This window comes from Magallana gigas, chromosome 1 (assembly GCF_963853765.1).
Source record: "Magallana gigas chromosome 1, xbMagGiga1.1, whole genome shotgun sequence".
Classification (NCBI taxonomy): Eukaryota; Metazoa; Mollusca; class Bivalvia; order Ostreida; family Ostreidae; genus Magallana; species Magallana gigas.
In genome coordinates, this window is record NC_088853.1 from 4,051,113 (window position 1) to 4,077,518 (window position 26,406).

Consider the following 26,406-nt stretch of genomic DNA (forward strand, 5'->3'; position numbering starts at 1 on the left):
TTAAAGAGCTATTACATGTATAATCAATGCATAGGCGTTGGAACTGAGTGGAGGGGACCCACCCCCCCCCCACACTTTTTTTTGGCAAAGTCAGACATAGCCGTAATCAAAATCTTTTTTCTTTTTTACTTGTCAAGATTTCTGATTAGGTCCAGCCCCCCTTCCTCCCTCTCAATCGGTTTTCCATTTCTGCAATTTATACAGACCCTGAAACGTGCTACTACACCAGTTGCACGGTTCGGTTCGTTACGCTTTTTTGAACGGTACGGTTCGTTTTGTGAACGGTACGGTTCGTTTTGTGAACGGTACGGTTCGCTTTGTGAACGGTACGGTACGCTTTGTGAACGGAACGGTTTGCTTCTTGCACGGTACGCTTTCCTAAAAATAGTTGCACGCTTTGTGAACGGTTTGCGCGCTTTATTAATGAGGTAGGCATGGCCTGAACGCTTTGATTTTTCTCGATATAATTTTGTTTAGTTTTTGCCCGATCTACTTCAGCAAGGTGGTAATTCTGACAAGAATTTTTCTTTTTTTTTATATGATATATTACAAAAGTATTTCAATCGATCTATTTAAAATCATAACGACCATCCGTTCCCCCGTTTTTGATACGTTGCGTGAACCGAGTACTCAGTGACAACCGGGAAGCGGGGGTAATTTTAATTTTGATCAGTCTGTTATTATAAGTACATGTATTTAATTTAGATTATTGTAATCATTAAGATAAATTTAAAGAACTGTTTGACTTTAATCCGATATAATTTTGTTAATTCAGCGAGCTGTCGATAATTTTACAAAGCATCTTAAGTTTTTATTTCTAAACAAGTACTTGAGTTGAAGTCATTAAATACTTCTAATCCATTTAAAATTGCTATGATAAATTGCCCCGACTTTATTTCCGATATTTTTTTTAGTTTCCTTTATCGTTGTCTTGATTCTCGGCTAGTTGTTATTATTCATAATTCGTATGATCATTCTTCATTGCGTACTACTGTAGTACTATTGCCAATCGCCGATTGCCCTAGTGAATAGACGATGTAAAATTAATGATAGGATAAACAATGAATTTCAGATAAGAAATCTTGAAATCAACTGTTATATACTTTTTTGACACGAATTTTTATTCATTTAAATATTGACTCAATGATTTTCTGCACTTGTTTGTATACATAGATCATGCCTACATCTAACCCGTCATCGCCTCTTTTATCTGAACTAAGATCGCGTGTATAGTCAAAATATGACTATTAGTTGTTGTTTTCCGTTAAACTATATATGTTCATGTAACATATTTTATACGATATGTACACAACTGGATATACACAACAAGTCAATAACTTTTATTTATATAATGGCGATATTTATCATTCTGTTGAACAACTGTATGCATGCGATTTAGCTGACGTTTTACAAATGCTGACTAACCTGTTTATATATAATTTACCTTTTTACACACATACTTGTTGTTAACAGGACACGAAAAAATACCCGGTAATCAACAAATGAATGTTAAAAGTGATAAATATGTAAGAATTTATCTAGTAACAAAAATAATACGACAGCGAGGGAAAACGACTCTGATAGCCAGTACCTGAATTATAATCATGAAATCTGAGAGAAATTATTGTTGAATAATTTAAAGTAGGAACACTCTTTTCAATAGGGATTTTAGAAAACATAAAACAAAAACGTTTCATTCGATAATTTTCTTTTAGCCATATAGGAGGAGCCAAATAGCACGCGGCGCATGGCGTGATCTGTACTGTTATACTTAAACTGATTGACAGGCGAAGCACATGGAGTCCTGAGATAAAATCCAACTATAGAAACCTAAAGCGAAATAATAAAGTTCAGTGATGAAACTTTAATTTAAGTATTATAATCAACACACAAGTTTTTTTTTTCAATTTATCATACATGTATGAGTGAGTTTTTGTTTATTTATTGGTGTGGTAGAGCGAAATTTCATGAATTAAATATGTTTTTTATATTATATGTATTATTGCATAATTTTGGTGATTATGTTCAAATCTTTTTCTAACATGAAAATATTTGAATATTGGTGCAGTGTATTATATTATATTATTATTATTTAGTCAATGCAATATTTAACAAAAATATTTAATACTGTTATCTAACCTTAATGTAAGAGTCCTATCATTTGTTATTTTTAACTCTGGCAATGCAAAATCTATATTTAGAAGGAATACCCTTTTTCCTGTATTCCTGTATTTCTATTGGATAAAAGTGGTCAGCTGTTACTTTATTGGTCATGTGACAATTTTAGTGGGAAATTTCTTTGTTAAACCAGTTCCTATTTGGAAGTCTATTTGTGTATACTTGAAATTTACATTCTTTATCAGGTCAGTTAATTTACAATTTTTTTATACTACCTTATATTTAAATACAGTTTTATTGTGAGATTATTTATAAAGATATCTAAGATATTATATAATTGGCTTAGAAATGAAATGACTAAATATCAGAAAGTTTGTTAAATAGTAAAATTCAGTCTGATCAGTGAGTACAAAGTATTGTAAGTGTATTTTCTTTTCTTAAATTCAGATTATCAACTACAGTGTTATTTGTACATCCTGAATATTGTTCCTAATCAACCTTTACACCTCATGTGAGGTAAGCATTGTTTAAACATGGTTTGAGCTTAGTTCATGTATAGTTATGTATAAATATATATTATTATCATAGTATTAGTAGTATTATGAAACTGATTAATATTTCTACAATTTAATTATAAACTCATGTGAAATAAGTTTGACATGATAACGTATAGTTCTATTTATACAGATGCGATCATTATTGTTTATTTATTTAATAAGCAGATAATTTAAATATAGACACAAATATTTTTGAGTCTAGTTTGTAAAGAGGAATATTTTCATATTGTGTCAAAACTACATGCTTGTAAGAGTTATCTTTCCTAACTCGCATTTATTTTATTGCAGGGTTTATTTATACCTATTTTGTAATTGATTACATCAAATAAAGAAGTAAACTGAATTCATCTCAGCTTTATATCCACAACGGACTTAAGACCGACCCAAATACCCCGGGTTACAATTGGTACATAAATAGCTCAAGAACAAATCACTCGAGTCACCGGTAATATGCAGTTGTCATTTACATTTTCTGGGTCTGCGTAATTTAAGTCGACATTTTTTTTTTAATTTAAAAAGGATATAAAATTATATATATATTTCAACCCTTGTTTAGCCATATTGTATATATATTTCTAAACATACACTACTTTTTTAACGTTTCGATTAACGAGCTCTCTCTCTCTCTCTCTCTCTCTCTCTCTCTCTCTCTCTCTCTCTCTCTCTCTCTCTCTCTCTCTCTCTCGAATCACTTAAAGCTATGTAAAGTCCAGTATGTACCCAATGTTTCAAACATTTCATAAAAAATAATCAAAATAGTATAACCACGAAGTGTGTGAACGTAATAGTTTACAATGTTTAAGAAATCGTCGATTCAAGTTTTGTCGAAAAACAAAATGATTACGGTCTAAGAGAGGAAATATTTTTGTGACTGTTTAATAAGAATAACAGTTTTAAATCTTAGTATGTGTTATCTTATCCCGTAAAAAAATCTAGAAAAATATTGAAATTATCTGGTCAGCGATAATCTCGGTCCGTATTCATCGAAAGACATGAGGTCAATAAACCGTATATGGAAGTTGCACGCTTATTGCACGGTACGGTACGCTTTTTTGTCCGTCTGGGGGCGGGTCTTGCATAAATTATCTTGCACGCTTTTTGCACGGTATGGTTCGCTTTGTGAACGGTACGGTTCGCTTTGTGAACGGTACGGTTCGTTTTGTGAATGGTACGGTATGCTTTGTGAACGGTACGTTTCGTTTTGTGAACGGTACGGTTCGTTTCTTGCACGGAACGGTACGGTTCGTTTTAGAGGTGTAGCAGCACGTTTCAGGGTCTTTAATAACCTCTCTATAGGGATGCTTTGTGCCAAATTTGGTTGAAATTGGCCAAATGGTTTTAGAGAAGAGTTCAAAATGTGAAAAGTTTACAGACGGACAGACAGACGGACGGACAGACGGACGACTGACAAAATGCGATTAGAATAGCTCACTTGAGCTTTCAGCTCCGGTGAGCTAAAATTGACCCAAACTTTGCTTGGTCTTGATATGCGTTCCATTTTGCTTTCAATCAGTTTAACTTTACATGATGACACATTAGTAGGCCATCAGAGACATCAACATTTACAGAGATATCATATATTATCTCAACAGCAAGAATCAACATTTGAATTAAATTGGCAGTTTTGCTAACATCATTTTCATCTACAAAAGACATTTGAAGCTTTTGTTTTACTTCCTTTGAGTAATCTTTGATAACAGTATCTACTGATTTTACTGTGACCTTTTCTCCTTCAAGTGTTTCAATTAAATGATTGTTATATGCATCAACTTTAGAGTTCTGAGTAAAGAGATGTGGTGTGGATAGTTTTAATTTGTTTCTGTTATCATGCATATTTGAATTACATTCTTGTCATCTGGTTTTGATCAACAACTTTGCTTCTATAATGCATTACAAAATCTTTATCGTTTTTAAGCTATATGTAATAGAGTTTACGAGTGCCTTGGCCCCTAAAAAAAGGGGTCAGCCCCTTTTTCTTGATTTCGTTGGAAAGAACTTATGATTATCTACCACTTTTGTTATATATATCTTAACAAAATATCAACTGATAAAAAGATACAGATCAAAACGTTTGAAATTTTTGAATGAAAATTCGTACTCAATTTTCGTGCCCAGGCGAGCTCCAAGAAATGGCGCCACTGGCGTAAAACAAAATAATAGTGCACAACTTCAGACTATAGACTACCTATCCTGAAAATGTCATAGTCATATCTCTGATAGTTTCTGAGATCAGCTCTGCACAAAATAGGTCGTAAAAAACTACAAAATGGTCGATAAATCGGTACCGGAAGTGACGACAACAAAAATTTCAAAAACATATAAAATTCAGATGATGACTCATCATCTGTGAAAAAATGTTGAAAATCGGTCGAATAGTTTTCGAGAAATCGCGTGCACAAAATTTGGAAAAAAAAAAAAAATAATAACTAGATACGATCTCGTTACGAGTAACGAGTAGGTCTTCCGTTCAATTTTTAAACGATACGATTAAAATATCAATAAAATTTCTGAATTCCACCTCAAACACTCCCTTTCAGATAATGTATACGATTGTCAATATCCTTTAAAATGCATAACAAAGTGTTTTGCTTTTTCACATTTTGCATATTAAAGATTTAAGAGTTTAGTCCCCTAAAATCAATAATTACGTCATCAATGGGTGTGGCAATGCGTTTTACAAACTGATATAGTTATGATCAACAACTTTGTTTCTGTAATGCATAATAAAATCTTTATGGTTTTTAAGGTATATGAAAAAGACTTTACGAGTGGCTTGGCCCCTAATTTAAGGGTCCAGCCCCTTTTTCTTGAATTCGGTCGAAAGGTCTCACAAATTCTAACATTTTTTGTTATTACACGTATCTAAAATTGTTGATCATATTTGAGATACAAATGTTTGAATATTTAAGGGGCCAGCCCTCTAGATCCTTAATGGGGACAGATATTGGTGTTTTTATTGATGGAATCGATTAGAATTATCAACGCAAGCATTTTCTCTTTTACAAAGCTTAACAAAATATGTCTCCTTCTCTAGATATATTGTCTCAAAGTTTAAGTACTTTGGCCCCTAAAAATCCCTAATTACGTAATGAATGGGCGTGGCAATGATTTTTCCTGATAGATATTGTTACGATCAACAACTTTGCTTCTATAATGCATTACGAAATCTTTATCATTTTTAAGTTATCTGTAATAGAGTTAACGAGTGTCTTGGCCCCTAATTTAAGGGGCCAGCCCCTTTTTCTTGAATTCAATCGAAAGGTCTTACAAATTCTAACATTTTTTGTTCTTACATCTATTAAAAATTGTTTATCATTTTTGAGATACAAATGTTTGAATATTTCAGGGGCCAGCCCTCTAGATAACTAATGGGGACGGAAATTCGTGTTGTGATAAGTGGAATCGATTTAAATCATAAATTCAAACATTTTCTCTTCTACGATGTCTAACAAAATATTTTTACTTTTCTAGTTATATTGCGTCAAAGTTTAAATACTCTGGCCCCTAAAAATCCCTAATTACGTAATAAATGGGCGTGGCAATGATTTTTTCTTATAGATATTGGTACGATCAACAACTTTGCTTCTATAATGCATTACAAAATCTTTATCGTTTTTAAGTTATTTGTATTAGAGTTTATAAGTGTTTTGGCCCCTAAATAAAGGGGCCAGCCCCTTTTTCTTAAATTTGTTGGAAAGAACTTTCGATTATCTACCACTTTTGTTATATATGTCTTAACAAAATATCAACTGATAAAAAGATACAGATCAAAATGTATGAAGTTTTTGATGCAAAATTCGTATCCAATTTTCGAGCCTAGGCGAGCTCAAAGGAATGGCGCCACTGGCGCAAAAAAAATACGTTCTGCACATCTTCAAACTATGGTCTACCTATCCTGAAAATTTCATATTTATATCTCTTATAGTCTCTGAGTTTATGTCTGCACAAAATGGGTCGTAAAAACTTACAAAATCGGCCGTAAATCGGAACCGGAAGTGCCGATTTCAAAATTTCAAAAAACTTCTAGAATTATGACCACTGGCAATCATCTGTGAAAAAATGGTCGAAATCGGCCGAATAGTTTTCGAGATATCGCGTGCACAAATTTTGTGGAAAAAAATAATAATAATAATAATAATAAGAAACAGTACGAAAACAATAAGGTCTTCCGTTGGAAACGGAAGACCTTAATAAGAAACAGTACGAAAACAATAAGGTCTTCCGCTGGAAACGGAAGACCTTAATAAGAAACAGTACGAATTCACGCGTTTTACGTTTTCTCGCATAGTTTTAGAGTGTAGCTTTTAATATTTCATCTACATAATGATAAACGCAATGCGCAGACCTGAAAAGTGTCTTAGGAATAATATTGCAAAAAATAAGGGATCTGGAGGGGCCAAAGATAAAAACAGCCCTTAATTTGTAACTTTCTTACTATTTATCCGATTTTCAAAATTTTTTCGGTTTATTGTTCAGATCGAAAAGTACTATTCATAAAACATGCTCCGAGGGGCTACTTTTTGACACCTTAAAGGGGTTTGAGGGGCCTAAAAATGACTATTATAACTTGAAAACTAAAATTATTCTCGAAAGAATTTTCTCTCTTTAAAGAATGAATGTTCGAAAATTCAGAGTAACCTTGACCCTTCACCTTTGACCTTGACCTTTGACCCCCCCCAACCGAGTTGTGCTTTACCTTTGACCTTGACCCTTTACCTTTGACCTTGACCTTTGACCCCCCCCCTTTAGAGCCGTCCATAGTGACATGCATTGATCTTCCTAACAGACTATGAAAAATAACACAAGTGTTGTTTTAATTTTTATTCCTAATATAACCTTGACCTATGACCTTTGACCTTGATATTTTTATCTGAAGCCCTCATACGCAACATACCAAAAGAAATTTAAAAAAAAAAAGCCCCAAGAAAATCGTTCAATGTTTGATAGCATTTATTTACAATGTAATTTAGAAGTTACCGTAACAACCCCCCCCCCCCCCCCATTTTCAGTCATCAGTCATTCAGTTTTCTAAACTCGTTTTGTCTTGAACATCAACTTCATGTCCTAATAAAATAGTGTACCAAAGACCAGACCATCGCGTTCATTTTTTGCGGAGTTATAATTTTTTTGGCTTTTGGGTTTCAGTTGCCTTGCTTGACTTGTACTGTAGAAAAAAATTCTTACTCCAAAACTTTACACTCAACCCAAATAGAAACTGGTGTAAATGTACATCGGACCTCGTTCTTATTGTCTGCTAAATATAGAGCGGAATGAACAATTTATAAGGAAATCCTGAAATCAAACGGCACTTAGTGATTGTACGGGGAATCCAAATGTACACAATGCATGGGATGTAAGTATTCGTATGATAATTCTGGTGCATGTATAATTTTTGTATTCCATTAAATCTAGACCACAGAGAGCGTATGAATGACTTATGAATGTTAGAGTTGTGAAAATATAAGTCATCGACTTGATACTGAATAAATTTACATGTTACGTATTTTGTCATTTCTTCCTTTATCAAGAATAGATCAATCCCGTTTAATTCAAACATTAGAAAATTCTCGTAAACGACGTGACAACAACTCTAAAGGCTGAAATAAATGAGCAGAATGCATTCTCTAAAGACTGTATTACATGTGCAGAATGCATTATCCATTGTTTTTGGACTTCCCCGCGTAGGTGTAAACTGAACCCGCGATTTCTACTTTCGGTTTCCGATCGCATCTTTTAAATCTGACATTTCCCCCAATGTTCAAGCGATTACTAACCTTATTCAGACCTAGCCTCTCCATTTATGTCCATCGACTTGGCATTTACACACCCTAACGTGAATAAATTAAATGTTTTTGATGGAACTCTCTGCGTGGACAATGAAATTGGTACGCGCGGACCCAAGGGTGCGTTGCATACCCACCGCAGACAAAACTTCACTAACTTCTTTTCAACCACTCTTAAACGCCAAACACATAAAGACTTCTGTAGAAGATGGTCCAATATTTAGTATCACTAGATACGATCTCGTTACGAGTAACGAGTAGGTCTTCCTTGCGATTTCTGTTTTTAATCATACCATGAATAATCGATATAATTTTAGAATTACCCCCCCCCCCCCCCACACACACACACACTTTCAGATAATGTATACAAATCCCTAATTACGTAATAAATGGGTGTTGCAATGAGTTTTCCAGATAGATATTGCTACAGTTAACAACTTTGCTTTTATAATGCATTACGAAATCTTAATCGTTTTTATGTAATTTGTAATATACTTTATGAGTTTCTTGCCCCCCCCCCCCAAAATGATTTCTTTGAAAAGGTCTTAAGAATACTAACAATTTTTGTTCTTACACCCATCTAAAATTGTTGATCATTTTTGAGATACAAATGTATGAATATTTTAGGGGCCAGCCCTCTAGATCCTTAATGGGGACAGGAATTCGTGTTTTGATAAGTGGAATCGATTTAAATCATAAATTTAAACATTTTCTCTTCTATCATGTCTAACAAAAAATGTCTACTTCTCTAGTTATATTGCGTCAAAGTTTAAGTACTTTGGCCCCTAAAAATCCCTTTTTATTGATTTTGTTGGAAAGAACTTTTGATTCTCTACCACTTTTGTTATATATGTCTAAACAAAATATCAACTGATAAAAAGATATAAATCAAAACGTGTGAAAATTTTGAATGAAAATTCGTGCCCAATTTTCGTGCCCAGGCGAGCTCCAAGAAATGGCGCAACAGGCATTAAACAACTACATGCTGCACAACTTCAAACTATAGTCTACCTATCCTGAAAATTTCATATTCATATCTCTTATGGTTTCCGAGTTTATAGCTGCACAAAATGGGTCGTCAAAAATTACAAAATGGCCGACAATTCGGTACCGGAAGTGACTACGAAAAAATTAAGAAAAACGTATGAAGTTTAGATCACGCCCAACAATCTGTGAAAAAATGGTTGAGATCGGTCGAATAGATTTCGAGAAATCTCGTGCACAAAATTTGGAAAAAAATAATAATAATAATAATAAGAAACAGTACGAAAACAATAAGGTCTTCCGCTGGAAACGGAAGACCTTAATAATAAGAAACAGTACGAAAACTATAAGGTCTTCCGTTGGAAACGGAAGACCTTAACTAGACACGATCTCGTTGCGAGCAACGAGCAACGAGGAGGTCTTCCGTCTGAATTTTAGAAGAGGAAATGACATTTCCTTTTATCTTCATCAACGAAACATATCAGGAAATGCAGATGTGATATTAAAGAGCGATGGATGAAGAATTATACACCCCGTTGGATCCCTAATTTGAAGGACCAGCCCCATTTTATTTCATTTTAAATAAGAGGTCTTTTGACCTAATAACACGTCTAATAACCTGTAATAAAAAGAAACCGAAGAAAAAAAAGAGGGTCACCCTTTGTAAACGGAAGACCCTAATAACAATAAGAATAGAAGGGTCTTCCGCTGAAGACGGAAGACCATAATTATAAAAGACTGTTTTTGTCTAAATCTTAATTGAAGAGTGTTTTCCAACTTGAATTTTAGTCCAACAACCCTTTTATGTTGAATATTTTAGTTAGAAAATTAAATAAAAAGGAGAGAAAGAAATAGAGAGAAAGAACAAATCTTGGCTCCGGCGAGATTAGAACACACAGCCTTTGCAGATGTCTCAAAACATGGCTGACGCAAAATAATTCCCGAATTTGTCTTTGAATTTGGGGCGTTTCCGCCCGGGAGAAGAGCTGAGTTTTTGTATGAGATGAAAAACAACGTGTGAGATGTCTGACTATTCAGGTTTGGTAACAGTGCGAGGTCATTTGAAATATTGATGCGTGTTTGTGTCTGGAGGGGGGGTGAAAAGACCTGAGCTTGATTTTCGTCGTAAATAAATCGAAAATAGAACTTTGAGGTGTGGATCTCGGATTCGGTCATTACATGTAGTACAGTAATCTAGAATTGAACTAGGTTGAAAATAAAGGTTCAAGATGAAAGATCCAGTAAAATCAGGCCAGAAAAACTAAATTATTTTGTGAATAGGAGGAGGGGGGGAGGGGTCGGTGCGTGTACTGTGTAATATTAATTTCCTAGTATAGGCAATAAACGCCGTTTAATCTCAGGAATTTCGTCTTGATTGTTCAATTCGCTGCATATTTGGCAGAAAATGAGAATGGTGTCCGAGGTTCATTTTCACGAATTTTCATTAGGATTGAATGAAGGGCTTGGGAGTTATGGTATTTTTGCAGTACATGTCAATCACGACAATTGAAACTCAAATGCCAAAAACTTCATAACTCTGTTATTAAGGAACGAATTGGTCTGGTAATTAGTACAGTAATCTAGAATGGTACTTAGTTGACATTAAAGGCCCAAGATCAAAGATCAAGGAAAATCGGGCCAGAAAAACTTAATGATTTTATGAATGGGGGGGGGGGGTGTCGGTCGGTGACTTCTATATTAAACGTAGAATATTAAATTCTTAGTATCACAAATAACACAATTTCTAAACAAAATACATATGTTAGAACAATGTATAAGCGTTGTTTGAAAGATGTAACTATTGATTTTTTAACATCTGTTTATCTTAGGCTCAAACACTCATCAACTGCTGGTCAGTTTTCAAACCTTGTCGCAGTCACCCGTTCGTTTGTATAGTTACGTGTATAAACTTTTGAGGTTTTTCTTAATCCCAGACAGGCAACAGATTTGTATCAGTATATAGACATGCACAAAAAAAGGAAAAATTCCACCATCTTTAATAAAAATGACTTTTTAGCGTTGACTTCCAATCAGTATGAAGACAATCATTAAACAATGAATTTCAAATTATTTGAATCCATAGACATTATCCCGTAACTTGAAATAAATACATGTATAATTTTTTGACGCCAATGTACATTTAGCCTCTATCCAATTTAATGCATGTTACCTGTACTAGTTCTTATTTAAATGCTAAAACATTTGTACTTTGAGAGAGAGAGAGAGAGAGAGAGAGAGAGAGAGAGAGAGAGAGATTGAGAGATTTTTTATAGTGTTTAGGGAATCAGTATATTAGTAACGTATGTCAATAAACACATTTATATACATGCATGCGTGTATCTATATATGTGAATAAATACTAATCAGTCCTCCTTTTAAGGTAATGTTGAATACTTATTTAAACGTTGGTGCGTTGCTAAATATTGTGTGTGTCATTGAGATGGCGGCATTTCTTTGATGCCGGCAAAGCGACCCAGCGTACTGCAGGGGTACTTTGGCGGCACGTCTTTGATGTCTGCGATGCGACGAGCGTTTGAATTTAGCGAACTGATGACAGAAACAAGCTATCTATTTGTAATAAAAAAAAAGCCGCTATTATTTCTATATATAATAAATATAAAACGGAAAACATTAAAATCCATCATTTTAAAGATAAAATCGTTAAACAAAACAAAATTAAGAAAAAACCATCATTCGGCATGTTTTTGATACCGGCAATGCGACGAGCGTTTAAATTTAGAGAGCTGCTGACAGAAAAGAGCTCCATATTTGTACTGAAAAAAGCCGCTATTATTTTTAATTATGACAAAAATAAAACGAAAAACATTCAAATCCATCATTTTAAAGACGAAATCATTAATCAAAACACAAATAAGAGAGAAAAAACATTCGGCACTCAGGGACTGAACCCGGGTCATCTGGGCACAAGTCCAACACTCTAACGACTGAGCTACGCGGACCTTCGCTTCAGAATTTTGGGGCCCAAAATCTCAAGAATGCGTGGATCGATTTTAAAACAAATTTCATATTTAGAAGTTTTGAGGGCGTCTCTATCGAATGAAATAATGAAAAAAATGCAAATCCAAAAAATTTAAAAATTAAGGTTTTTCATTTCCTTCCGGTGACGACCGGAAGTGACGGCGGACGTTCGGATATGCGTAGTACACTGCGGCTGGACACTTTCTATCATCCCTGAAAATTTAAAATTTCTATCTTAAATACTTTTGGAGAAAACTCGTGAACAAGCAAAAACATAAAATCTTTAATATCTCGGGACCGGAAGTGACGACCAAAAACATCCCATGTACTTTTCTTACAAATTTTGTCATAAACAAGATCTGAAAGTTTTATCAAAATCGGCTGAAGCGTTTTTGAGAAAACGTGGGAGAAAAAAAAAGAATAATAATAATAGAGGAAAAGAAACAAAGCAATAACAATAAGGTCTTCCGTTGGAAACGGAAGACAATAATAATAATAAGAAATCGTACGAAAACTATAAGGTCTTCCGTTGGAAACGGAAGACCTTAATAAGAAAGAGTACGAAAACAATAAGGTCTTCCGCTGGAAACGGAAGACCTTAATAAGAAACAGTACGAATTCACGCGTTTTACGTTTTCTCGCATAGTTTTAGAGTGTAGCTTTTAATATTTCATCTACATAATGATAAACGCAATGCGCAGATCTGAAGAGGGTCCTGGGAATAATATTGCAAAAAATAAGGGGTCTGAAGGGGCCAAAGATAAAAACAGCCCTTAATTTGTAACTTTTTAGCTCACCTGAGCTGAAAGCTCAAGTGAGCTATTCTGATCACATTTTGTCCGTCGTCCGTCTGTCCGTCTGTCCGTCTGTCCGTCTGTCCGTCTGTAAACTTTTTACATTTTGAACTTCTTCTCTAAAACCGCTTATCCAATTTCAACCAAATTTGGCACAAAGCATCCTTATGGGAGGGCGAATATAAATTGCAGAAATAAAAGTTTGATCTGTATTCAAAGCGGAGAAAACCTTGAAACTGTAGAAAAAGGGGGGTGCATTTTTAAAAATCTTCTTCTCAAGAACTACCGAGGCAAATTCAACCTAGTTTAGCATAAATTATCCTTATGGGAAGGAAAATATAAATTGCAAAAATTAAGTGGTAATTCTGTTTCAAATCTGAGTTATTACGAAAATAATAATAAAGGAAATGCGTGTTTCAATCAGTTTAATAGCTTCGGGTTCGGCATCCGGTAAAATGATTCCATACTTCTAAAACGAGGTTCTTTGTTTAAAGCAGCCATGACATTATACGAAAAAGGGTCGATCTGACTATGATGAATTTGCTTGTTGTGCAACAGTTCGCGTATGAAGGGAAATTTTGAAACATACAAAATATATTGGTGCCGATTTTGTGAAGTAAATTGAGGCTAAATATTTCAATGCGTTGACAGTTTTCACACATGACGTTGGTGTTAGCTTGTTCTGATTTTCGTTTCGTTCTCATTATGCTTTGTAACCTGGAAACTATCGTCTGTATTTCGTGATTTTTACGTATCAAATCAAATAGAGACTTCGGTAAATCAAACAGTTAACTGTTTACCTGCGCAAATGAAGCAAAATCGGATGTAGGGGTACTGAAATACAATTCATTCTATCGGTAATTCGGCATTATCTTTTGCGTAATGGTACATGTAGATTAATGCAATAGGTTTTGTTGAGATGCTCGGCATTTTTTCGAGTTTATTCAGTTTAAATAGAGTTTGATATCGCTGACGATATATATATATATGTATATATATGATTCATTTCGAAAAAATAAATTGTGTTCTTTATTTGTTATACATGTAGTGCATGTTTCTTGTGTTTAATTGTTTACAATTTCTATTTACTAACCATATTTGAGTGTTAAGCTTCGAATTATAAGCAAGATACAGAGATTTGCTCACAATTCTATGTTTGTACACAGATCTTAAAAACTAAAGCTTAAAAAAGTAAAAAATTTGTCAATATTTATTAAGAAAATTTTCAAAGTCTGTTCTTCCAGAAACCAACTTTAACAACTTATTGTATTGTAAACTTTACCTTTTTAGCTCACCTGAGGGTGGGGCCACAATGGGGGGGGGGTCGAAGTTTAACAAATGAATATATAGAGTAAATCTTTAAAAATCTCCTCCTCAGAAACTAATCAGCCAGGAAAAATGAAACTTGTGTGAAAGCATCATCAGGTAATGTAGATACAAATTTGTGAACATCATGATCCCCAGAGGTAGGGTGGGGCCACAATAAAGGATCGAAGTTTTACATAGGAAAATAAAAAGTAAATCTTTAAAAATCTTCTTCTCAGAAACTAATCGGCCAGGAAAGCTGACACTTGTGTGGAAGGATCCTCAGGTAGTGTAGATTCAAAGTTGTGAAAATCATGACCCCCGGGGTACGGTGAGGCCACAATGGGGGATCTAAGTTTAACATAGGAATATATAGAGTAAATCTTTAAAAATCTTCTTCTCAGAAACTAATCGGCCAGGAAAGCTGAAACTTGTGTGAAAGCATCCTCAGGTAATGTAGATTCATAGTTGTGAAAATCATGACCCCTGGGGGTAGGGTAGGGCCACAATGGGGGGTCGAAGTTTAAAATATGAATATAAAAAGTAAATCTTTAAAAATCTTCTTCTAAGAAACTAATCGGCCACGAAAGCCGTCACTTGTGTGGAAGCATCCTCAGGTAGTGAAGATTCAAAGTTGTGAAAATCATGACCCCTGGGGGTAGGGTGGTGCCACAAGGGGGGGTCGAAGTTTAACATATGAATATAAATAGTAAATCTTTAAAAATCTTCTTCTCAGAAACTAATCAGCCAGGAAAGCTGAAACTTGTGTGAAAGCATCATCAGGTAATGTAGATTCATAGTTGTGAAAATCATGACCCCCGGGGGTAGGGAGGGGCCACAATGGGGGATCGAAGTTTAAATTAGGAATATATAGAATAAATCTTTAAAAATCTAGCCAGCAAAGCTGACACTTTTGTGGATGCATCCTCAGGTAGTGTAAATTCAAAGTTGTGAAAATCATGACCCCCGGGGGTAGGGTGGGGCCACAATGGGGGATCGAAGTTAAACATAAGAATATATAGAGTAAATCTTTAAAAATCTTCTTCTCAGAAACTAATCAGCCGGCAATGCTGAAACTTCTTCGGAAGCATCCTCAGGTAGTGTTGATTCAAAGTTGTGAAAATAATAACCCCTGGGGGTAGAATGGGACCACAATGGGGGGTCGAAGTTTAACATATGATTATATAGAGTAAATCTTTAAAAATCTTCTTCTCAGAAACTAATTAGCCAAGAAACTGAAACTTGTGTGGAAGCATCCTCAGGTAGTGTAGATTCAAATTTGTGAAAATCATAACCCTGGGGGTAGAATGGGGCCACAATGGGGGGTCGATGTTTTACATAGGAATAAACAGAGTAAATCTTTAAAAATCTTCTTCTCAGAAACTAATCAGCCAGGAAAGCTGAAACTTGTGTGAAAGCATCCTCAGGTAGTGTAGATTCATAGTTGTGAAAATCATGATCCCCAGGGGTAGGGTGGGGCCACAATGGGGGGTCAAAATTTAACAAAGGAATATATAGGGTAAATCTATAAAAATCTTCTCAGAAACTAATCAGCCAGATGTTTCTTTATAATTGTTAAGACTTTGGCCCCAGGGCAATTCTTTGGCCTCCCGAGAAGGTTCAGAGTTTGATGTACGTTTATATCTAATATATAAACTATTGTTAAGGATCATTTTGAGAACTGCAATACTCAACATATGATATGACTATAAAATCATCTTGTTAGAAAAGGGACTTATGATTATAAACATAAAAATATCCAGGGGAAAATGGATTTTATTTATACAGGATCTACATGTATTATTGTACATTGTCCAGGTAGTTTGTATTATGACTCCATTAAGCTGATTTTATCGTACCTATTGTTCCTCAGGTGAGCGATGTGGCCCATGGTTTATTGTTCAGATCGAAAAGTACAATTTAAAAAAAACATGCTCCGAGGGGCTACTTTTTGACCTTGACCCTTAACCTTTGACCTTGACCTTTGACCCCCCCTAACCGAGTTGTGCTTTTTTTCCCCAAGAGTTTTCTCTCTTTGAAGAATGAATGTTCGAAAATTCAGAGTGACCTTGACCCTTTACCTTTGACCTTGACCCATTACCTTTGACCTTGACCTTTGACCTTGACCTTTGACCCCCCCCTTTAGAGCCGTCCATAGTGACATGCATTGATCTTCCTAACAGACTATGAAAAATAACACAAGTGTTGTTTTTATTTTTATTCCTAATATAACCTTGACCTATGACCTTTGACCTTGATATTTTTATCTGAAGCCCTCATACGCAACATACCAAAAAAAATTAAAAAAAAAAGCCCCAAGAAAATAGTTCAATGTTTGATAGCATTTATTTACAATGTAATTTAGAAGTAACCGTAACACCCCCCCCCCTTTTTCCCCCCTTTTTCCCCCCTTTTTCAGTCATCAGTCATTCAGTTTTCTAAACTCGTTTTGTCTTGAACATCAACTTCATGTCCTAATAAAATAGTGTACCAAAGACCAGACCATCGCGTTCCTTTTTTGCGGAATTATAATGTTTTTGGCTTTTGGGTTTCAGTTGCCTTGCTTGACTTGTACTGTAGAAAAAAATTCTAACTCCAAAACTTTACACTCAACCCAAATAGAAACTGGTGTAAATGTACATCGGACCTCATTCTTATTGTCTGCTAAATATAGAGCGGAATGAACAATTTATAAGGAAATCCTGAAATCAAACGGCACTTAGTGATTGTACGGGGAATCCAAATGTACACAATGCATGGGATGTAAGTATTCGTATGATAATTCTGGCGCATGTATAATTTTTGTATTCCATTAAATCTAGACCACAGAGAGCGTATGAATGACTTATGAATGTTAGAGTTGTGAAAATATAAGTCATCGACTTGATACTGAATAAATTTACATGTTACGTATTTTGTCATTTCTTCCTTTATCAAAAATAGATCAACCCCTTTTTTATTCAAACATTAGAAAATTCTCGTAAACGACGTGACAACAACTCTAAAGGCTGAAATAAATAAGCAGAATGCATTCTCTAAAGACTGTATTACATGTGCAGAATGCATTATCCATTGTTTTTGGACTTCCCCGCGTAGGTGTAAACTGAACCCGCGATTTCTACTTTCGGTTTGCCTTCCGATCGCATCTTTTAAATCTGACATTTCCCCCAATGTTCAAGCGATTACTAACCTTATTCAGACCTAGCCTCTCCATTTATGTCCATCTACTTGGCATTTACACACCCTAACGTGCATAAATTAAATGTTTTTGATGGCACTCTCTGCGTACGTACGCGCGGACCCAAGGGTGCGTTGCATACCCACCGCAGACAAAACTTCACTAACTTCTTTTCAACCACTCTTAAACGCCAAACACATAAAGACTTCTGTAGAAGATGGTCCAATATTTAGTATCACTAGATACGATCTCGTTACGAGTAACGAGTAGGTCTTCCTTGCGATTTCTGTTTTTAATCATACTATGAATAATCGATATAATTTTAGAATTACCCCCCCCCCCCCCCACACACACACACTTTCAGATAATGTATACAAATTCCTAATTACGTAATAAATGGGTGTTGCAATGAGTTTTCCAGATAGATATTGCTACAATTAACAACTTTGCTTTTATAATGCATTACGAAATCTTAATCGTTTTTTATGTAATTTGTAATAGACTTTACGAGTTTCTTGCCCCCCCCCCCCCAAAAAAAAGGTAGCCAGCCCCTTTTTCTTGATTTTTTGAAAAGGTCTTAAGAATACTAACAATTTTTGTTCTTACACCCATCTAAAATTGTTGATCATTTTTGAGATACAAATGTATGAATATTTTAGGGGCCAGCCCTCTAAATCCTTAATGGGGACAGGAATTAGTGTTTTGATAAGTGGAATCGATTTAAATCATTAATTCAAACATTTTCTCTTCTATCATGTCTAACAAAATATGTCTACTTCTCTAGTTATATTGCGTCAAAGTTTAAGTACTTTGGCCCTTAAAAATCCCTAATTACGTAATAAATGGGCGTGGCAATATTTTTTTCTAATAGATATTGGTACGATCAACAACTTTGCTTCTATATTGCATTACAAAATCTTTATCGTTTTTAAGTTATTTGTAATAGAGTTTAAGAGTGCCTTGGCCCCTTAATAAAGGGGCCGGCCCCTTTTTATTGATTTTGTTGGAAAGAACTTTTGATTCTCTACCACTTTTGTTATATATGTCTAAACAAAATATCAACTGATAAAAAGATATAAATCAAAACGTGTGAAAATTTTGAATGAAAATTCGTACCCAATTTTCGTGCCCAGGCGAGCTCCAAGAAATGGCGCAACAGGCATTAAACAACTACATGCTGCACAACTTCAAACTATAGTCTACCTATCCTGAAAATTTCATATTCATATCTCTTATGTTTTCCGAGTTTATAGCTGCACAAAATGGGTCGTCAACAATTACAAAATGGCCGACAATTCGGTACCGGAAGTGCGTACGAAAAAATAAAGAAAAATGTATGAAGTTTAGATCACGCCCAACCATCTGTGAAAAAATGGTTGAGATCGGTCGAATAGATTTCGAGAAATCTCGTGCACAAAATTTGGAAAAAAAAATAATAATAACTAGATACGATCTCGTTACGAGTAACGAGTAGGTCTTCCTTGCGATTTCTGTTTTAAATCATACCATGAATATTCGATATAATTTCAGAATTACCCCCCCCCCCACACACACACACACACTTTCAGATAATGTATACAAATGCCTAATTACGTAATAAATGGGTGTTGCAATGAGTCTTCCAGATAGATATTGCTACATTTAACAACTTTGCTTTTTTAATGCATTATGAAATCTTAATCGTTTTTATGTAATTTGTAATAGACTTTACGAGTTTCTTGCCCCCCCCCCCCCCAAATAAAGGGGCCAGCCCCTTTTTCTTGATTTCTTTGAAAAGGTCTTTTTTTGTTCTTACACGTATTTAAAATTGTTGATCATTTTTGAGATACAAATGTTTAAATATCTTAGGGGCCAGCCCTCTAGATCCTTTATGGGGACAGAAATTCGTGTTTTGATAAGTGGAATCGATTTAAATTATTAATTCAAACATTTTTTCTTCTATGATGTCTAACAAAATATTTCTACTTCTTTAGTTATATTGCGTCAAAGTTTAAGTATTTTGGCCCCTAAAAATCCCTAATTACGTAATAAATGGGCGTGGTAATAATTTTTTCTAATAGATATTGGTACGATCAACAACTTTGCTTCTGTAATACATTACAAAATCTTTATCGTTTTTAAGTTATTTGTAATAGAGTTTACGAACGTTTTGGCCCCTAAATAAAGGGGCCAGCCCCTTTTTATTGATTTTGTTGGAATGAACTTTTGATTCTTTACCTCTTTTGTTATATATGTCTTAACAAAATATCAACTGATAAAAAGATATAAATCAAAACGTGTGAAAATTTTGAATGAAAATTCGTACCCAATTTTCGTGCCCAGGCGAGCTCCAAGAAATGGCGCAACAGGCATTAAACAACTACATGCTGCACAACTCCAAACTATCGTTTACCTATCCTGAAAATTTGATATTCATATCTCTTATGGTTTCCGAGTTTATAGCTGCACAAAATGGGTCGTCAAAAATTACAAAATGGCCGACAATTCGGTACCGGAAGTGACTACGAAAAAATTAAGAAAAAAGTATTAAGTTTAGATCACGTCCTAACATCTGTGAAAAAATGGTTGAGATCGGTCGAATAGATTCCGAGAAATCGCGTGCACAAAATTTGGAAAAAAATAATAATAATAATAAATAATAACTAGATACGATCTCGTTACGAGTAACGAGGAGGTCTTCCGTTCAATTTTTCAAACGATACCATTAAAATATCAATGAAATTTCAGAATTTCCACTCACATTTCACATACAGCACATTAAAGATTTAATGTTTTAATCCCCTAAAAATTCCTAATTACGTCATCAATGGGTGTGGCTATGAGTTTTACAAACTTATATTGTTACGATCAACAACTTTGCTTCTATAATGCATTACAAAATCTTTATTGTTTTTAAGTTATTTTTAATAGAGTTTACGAGTGTCTTGGCCCCTTATTTAGGGGTCAGCCCCTTTGTCTTGATTTATTCGAATAGGTCTTAAGAATACTAACATTTATTGTTCTTACACCCATCTAAAATTGTTGATCATTTTGAGACACAAATGATTGAATATTTTAGGGGCCAGCCCTATAGATCCTTAATGGGGACAGAAATTCGTGTTTTGATATGTGGAATCGATTTAAATAATTTATTTAAACATTTTCTCTTCTATGATGTCTTACAAAATATTTCTACTTCTCTAGTTATATTGCGTCAAAGTTTAAGTTCTTTGGCCCTTAAAAATCCCTAATTACGTAATAAATGGGCGTGGCTATTTTTTTCTAATAGATATTGGTACGATCAACAACTTTGCTTCTATAATGCATTACAAAATCTTTATCGTTTTCAAGGTATTTGTAATAGAGTTTTAGAGTGCCCTGGCCCCTTATTTAAGGGGCCAGTCCCTTTTTCTTGATTTCTTTGAAAAGGTCTTAAGAATACTAACAATGTTTGTTCTTACACCTATGTAAAATTGTTGATCATTTTTGAGATACAAATGTTTGAATATTTTAGGGGCCAGCCCTCTAGATCCTTAATGGGGACAGACATTCGTGTTTTGATAAGTGGAATCGATTTAAATCATTAATTCAAACATTTTCTTTTCTATGATGTCTAACAAAATATGTCTACTTCTCTAGTTATATTGCGTCAAAGTTTAAGTACTTTAGCCCCTAAAAATTCCTAATTACGTAATAAATGGGCTTGGCAATAATTTTTTCTAATAGATATTGGTACGATCAACAACTTTGCTTCTATAATGCATTACAACATCTTTATCGTTTTTAAGATATGTGTGATAGAGTTTAAGTGTGCGTTGGCCCCTAAAAAAAGGGGCCAGCCCCTTTTTCTTGATTTTGTTGGAAAGAACTATTGATTCTCTGCCTCTTTTGTTATATATGTTATAACAAAATATCAACTGATAAAAAGATATAAATTAAAACGTGTGAAAATTTTGAATGAAAATTCATACCCAATTTTCGTGCCCAGGCGAGCTCCAAGAAATGGCGCAACAGGCATGAAACAAATACATGCTGCACAACTTCAAACTATAGTCTGCCTATCCTGAAAATTTCATATTCATATCTCTTATGGTTTCCGAGTTTATAGCTGCACAAAATGAGTCGTCAAAAATTACAAAATGGCCGACAATTCGGTACCGGAAGTGACTACGAAAAAATTAAGAAAAATGTATTAAGTGTAGATCACGCCCAACCATCTGTGAAAAAATGGTTGAGATCGGTCGAATAGATTTCGAGAAATCTCGTGCACAAAATTTGGAAAAAAAAAATAATAATAATAACTAGATATGATCTCGTTACGAGTAACGAGTAGGTCTTCCGTTCAATTTTTTAAACAATTCGATTAAAATATCAATGAAATTTCAGAATTCTCCCTCAACCACCTCCTTTTAGATAATGTATACGATTGTCAATATCCTTTAAAATGCTTAACAAAGAGTTTTGCTTTTTAACATACAGCACATTAAAGATTTAAGATTTTAGTCCCCTAAAATCTCTAATTACGTCATCAATGGGTTTGGAAATGAGTTTTACAAACAGATACTGCTGCTATCAACAACTTTGCTTCTATAATGCATTACAAAATCTTGATCATTTTTAAGGTATGAGTAATAGAGTTTAGGAGTCTATTTGCCCCTAATTTAAGGGGCCAGCCCCTTTTTCTTGGTTTTATACGAAAGGTCTCATAAATACTAACAATTTTTGTTCTTACATCCATCTAAAATTGTTGATCACTTTTAAGATACAAATGATTGAATATTTTAGGGGCCAGCCCTCTAGATCCTTAATGGGGATAGAAATTCGTGTTTTGATAAGTGGAATCAATTTAAATCATGTTTTCAAACATTTTTTCTTCTATGACGTCTAACAAAATATGTATACTTCTCTAGTTATTTTTCGTCAAAGTTTAAGTACTTTGGCCCCTAAAAATTCCTAATTACGTAATAAATGGGCGTGGCAATGATTTTTTCAAATAGATATTGGTACGATCAACAACTTTGCTTCTATAATGCATTACAAAATCTTAATCGTTTTTAAGTTACTTGTAATAGAGTTTACGAAGGCCTTGGCCCCTAAAAAAAGGGGCCAGCCCCTTTTTCTTGATTTCTTTGAAAAGGTCTTAAAAATACAAATATTTTTTGTTATTACACCCATGTAAAATTGTTGATCATTTTTGAGATACAAATGATTGAATATTTTAGGGGCCAGCCCTCTAGATCCTTAATGGGGACAGATAATCGTGTTTTGATAAGTGGAATCAATTTAAATCATTTATTCAAACATTTTCTCTTCTATGATGTCTAACAAAATATGTATACTTTTCTAGTTATTTTTCGTCAAAGTTTAAGTACTTTGGCCCCTAAAAATCCCTAATTACGTAATAAATGGGCGTGGCAATGAGTTTTTCTAATAGATATTGGTACAATCAACAACTTTGCTTCTTTAATGCATTACAAAATCTTTATCGTTTTTAGGTTATTTTTAATAGAGTTTATGACTGTCTTGGCCCCTAATTTAAGGGGCCAGCCCCTATTTCTTGATTTTGTTGAATAGAACTTTTGATTATCTACCACTTTTGTTATATATGTTTTAACAAAATATCAACTCATAAAAAGATACAGATCAAAACGTATGAAAAATTTGATTCGAAATTCGTACCCAATTTTCGAGCCTAGGCGAGCTCATAGAAATGGCGCCACTGGCGCCAAAAAACTACATTGTGCACAACTTCAACCTATGGTCTACCTATCCTGAAAATTTCATATTCCTATCTCTGATAGTCTCTGAGTTTATGTCTGCACAAAATGGGTCGTAAAAACTGACAAAATCGGCCGTAAATCGGAACCGGAAGTGCCGATTTCAAAATTTCAAAAAACTTCTAGAATTATGACCACTGGCTATCATCTGAGAAAAAATGGTCGAAATCGGCCGAATAGTTTTCGAGAAATCGCGTGCACAAAATTCGTGGAAAAAAAAAATAATAATAATAATAATAATAATAATAAGAAACAGTACGAAAACAATAAGGTCTTCCGTTGGAAACGGAAGACCTTAATAAGAAACAGTACGAAAACAATAAGGTCTTCCGCTGGAAACGGAAGACCTTAATAAGAAACAGTACGAAAACAATAAGGTCTTCCGTTGGAAACGGAAGACCTTAATAAGAAACAGTACGAAAACAATAAGGTCTTCCGCTGGAAACGGAAGACCTTAATAATAACTAGATACGATCTCGTTACGAGTAACGAGTAGGTCTTCCGTTCAATTTTTAAACGATACGATTCAAATATCAATGGAAATTTAGTATTCCCCTCTTAACCACTCCCTTTCAGATAATGCATACCATTGTCAATATCCCTTGAAATGCTTGACACAGACTTTTGCTTTTTCACATACAGCACATTTAAGGTTTGAGATTTTAGTCCCCTAAAATCCTTAATTACGTCATCAATTTGTTTAGAAAAGAGTTTTACAAACTGATATTGTTACGACCAACAACTTTGTTTCTATAATGCATTACAAAATCTTGATCATTTTTAAGATATGTGTAATAGACATAGGGTCCAGCCCTTTAGATCCTTAATGGGGACAGAAATTCGTGTTTTGATTCATGGAATCGATATAATTCATCAATGCAAACATTTTCTCTTCTACGATGCTTAACAGAAGATGTCTCCTTTTCTAGATTTATTGCGTCAAAGTTTAAGTACTTTGGCCCCTACAAATCCCTTATTACGTAATACGTAGGCGTGGCAATGATTTTTCCTGATAGATATTGTTACAATCAACAACTTTGCTTCTATAATGCATTACAAAATCTTTATCATTTTTAAGGTATCTGTAATAGAGTTTCCGAGTGTCTTGGCCCCTAATTTAAGGGGCCAGCCCCTTTTTCTTGAATTCAATCGAGAGGTCTCACAATTCTGACATTTTTTGTTCTTACACCTGTTTAAAATTGTTTATTTATTTTGCTATACAAATGTTTGAATATTTTAGGGGCCAGCTCTCTAGATCCTTAATGGGGACAGTCATTGGTGTTTTGTTTAATGGAATGGATTTAAATGATAAATGCAAACATTTCCTCTTTTATGATGTCTGACAAAATATTTCTGTTTCTCTAGATAGATTGCGTCAAAGTTTAAGTACTTTGGCCCCTAAAAATCCCTAATTACGTAATAAAGGGGCGTGGCATTGATTTTTTCTGATAGATATTGTTACGATAAACAACTTTGCTTCTAGAACGCATTCAAAAATCTTTATCATTTTTAAGTAATTTCACAGGATGAATCTCTGCCATTCAGTCAACTGAATGATAACTGAATGGTCTGGAAAGGTGACTGAATGGCACACATATGCCATTGAGTTACATTTCAGTTACCTTTCAGTCACCTTTCAATTGACTGAATGGCAGAGATTCATCCTGTGTTTGTATTAGAGTTTACGAGTGTCATGGCTCCTAATGTAAGTGGCCAGCCCCTTTTTCTTGAGTTCATTCAAAAGGTCTCACAAATACTAACAATTTTTGTTCTTACACGTATCTACAATTGTTGTTCATTTTTTAGATACAGATGATTGAATATTTTAGGGGCCAATCCTCTAGATCCTTAATGGGGACAGAAATTCGTGTTTTGATTGATGGAATCGATTAGAATTATCAATGCAAGCATTTTCTCTTCTACAATGCTTAACAAAATATGTCTCCTTCTCTAGATATATTCGTCAAAGTTTAAGTACTTTGGCCCCTAAAAATCCCTAATTACGTAATAAATTGGCGTGGTCATGAATTTTCCTGATAGATATTGTTACGGTCAACAACTATGCTTCTATAATGCATTACAAAATCATTATCGTATTTAAGTTATTTGTATTATAGTTTACTTATCCTGAAAATTTTATACTCATATCTCTGATAGTCTCTGAGTTTGTGTCTGCACAAAATTGGTCGTAAAAATTTACAAAATCGGCCGTAAATCGGAACCGGAAGTGACGATTTCAAAATTTCAAAAAATTTCTAGAATTATGACCACTGGCAATCATCTGTGAAAAAATGGTCGAAATCGGCCGAATAGTTTTCGAGATATCGCGTGCACAAAATTTGGGGGAAAAAACTTTTGATTATCTACCACTTTTGTTATATATGTCTTAACAAATATCAACTGATAAAAAGATACAGATCAAAACATATGAAAATGTTTGATAAAAATTCGTACCCAATTTTCGTGCCTGAGCGAGCTCCAAGAAATGGCGCCCCTGGCGTAAAACAAAATAATAGTGCACAACTTCAGACTATAGACTACCTATCCTGAAAATATCATAGTGATATCTCTGATAGTTTCTGAGATCAGCTCTGCACAAAATAGGTCGTAAAAAAACTACAAAATGGCCGATAAATCGGTACCGGAAGTGACGACAACAAGAATTTCAAAAACATATAAAATTCAGATCAGGACTCATCATCTGTGAAAAAATGGTTGAAATCGGCCGAATAGTTTTCGAGAAATCGCGTGCACAAAATTTGGAAAAAATAATTATAATAACTAGACACGATCTCGTTGCGAGCAACGAAGAGGTCTTCCGTCCGATTTTTCGAAGAGGAATTGACCTTGCTTTTTATCTTCATCAACGAAACATATCAGGAAATGCAGATGTGATCTTAAAGAGCGATGGATGAAGAATTATACACCCCGTTGGATCCCTAATTTGAAGGA

The 26,406-nt window shown here is 34.4% G+C and overlaps 2 protein-coding genes and 1 long non-coding RNA gene across 6 annotated transcripts in view; 1 reads left to right on the forward strand and 2 right to left on the reverse strand.

The window, feature by feature from the left end:
* LOC136269778 (uncharacterized) overlaps window positions 1–26,406 on the reverse strand; it is a 238,535-nt gene that overhangs the window by 141,020 nt on the left and 71,109 nt on the right. The gene's annotated exons all lie outside the window — the stretch shown is intronic.
* The window catches only part of LOC105327476 (uncharacterized), a 265,527-nt gene that overhangs the window by 105,322 nt on the left and 133,799 nt on the right, over window positions 1–26,406 (reverse strand). The window lies entirely within an intron of this gene.
* Window positions 2,136–3,015, forward strand: LOC136274417 (uncharacterized). Its single transcript, XR_010712737.1, has 2 exons — window positions 2,136–2,634; window positions 2,964–3,015. It is a non-coding gene; the product is annotated as an uncharacterized lncRNA (long non-coding RNA).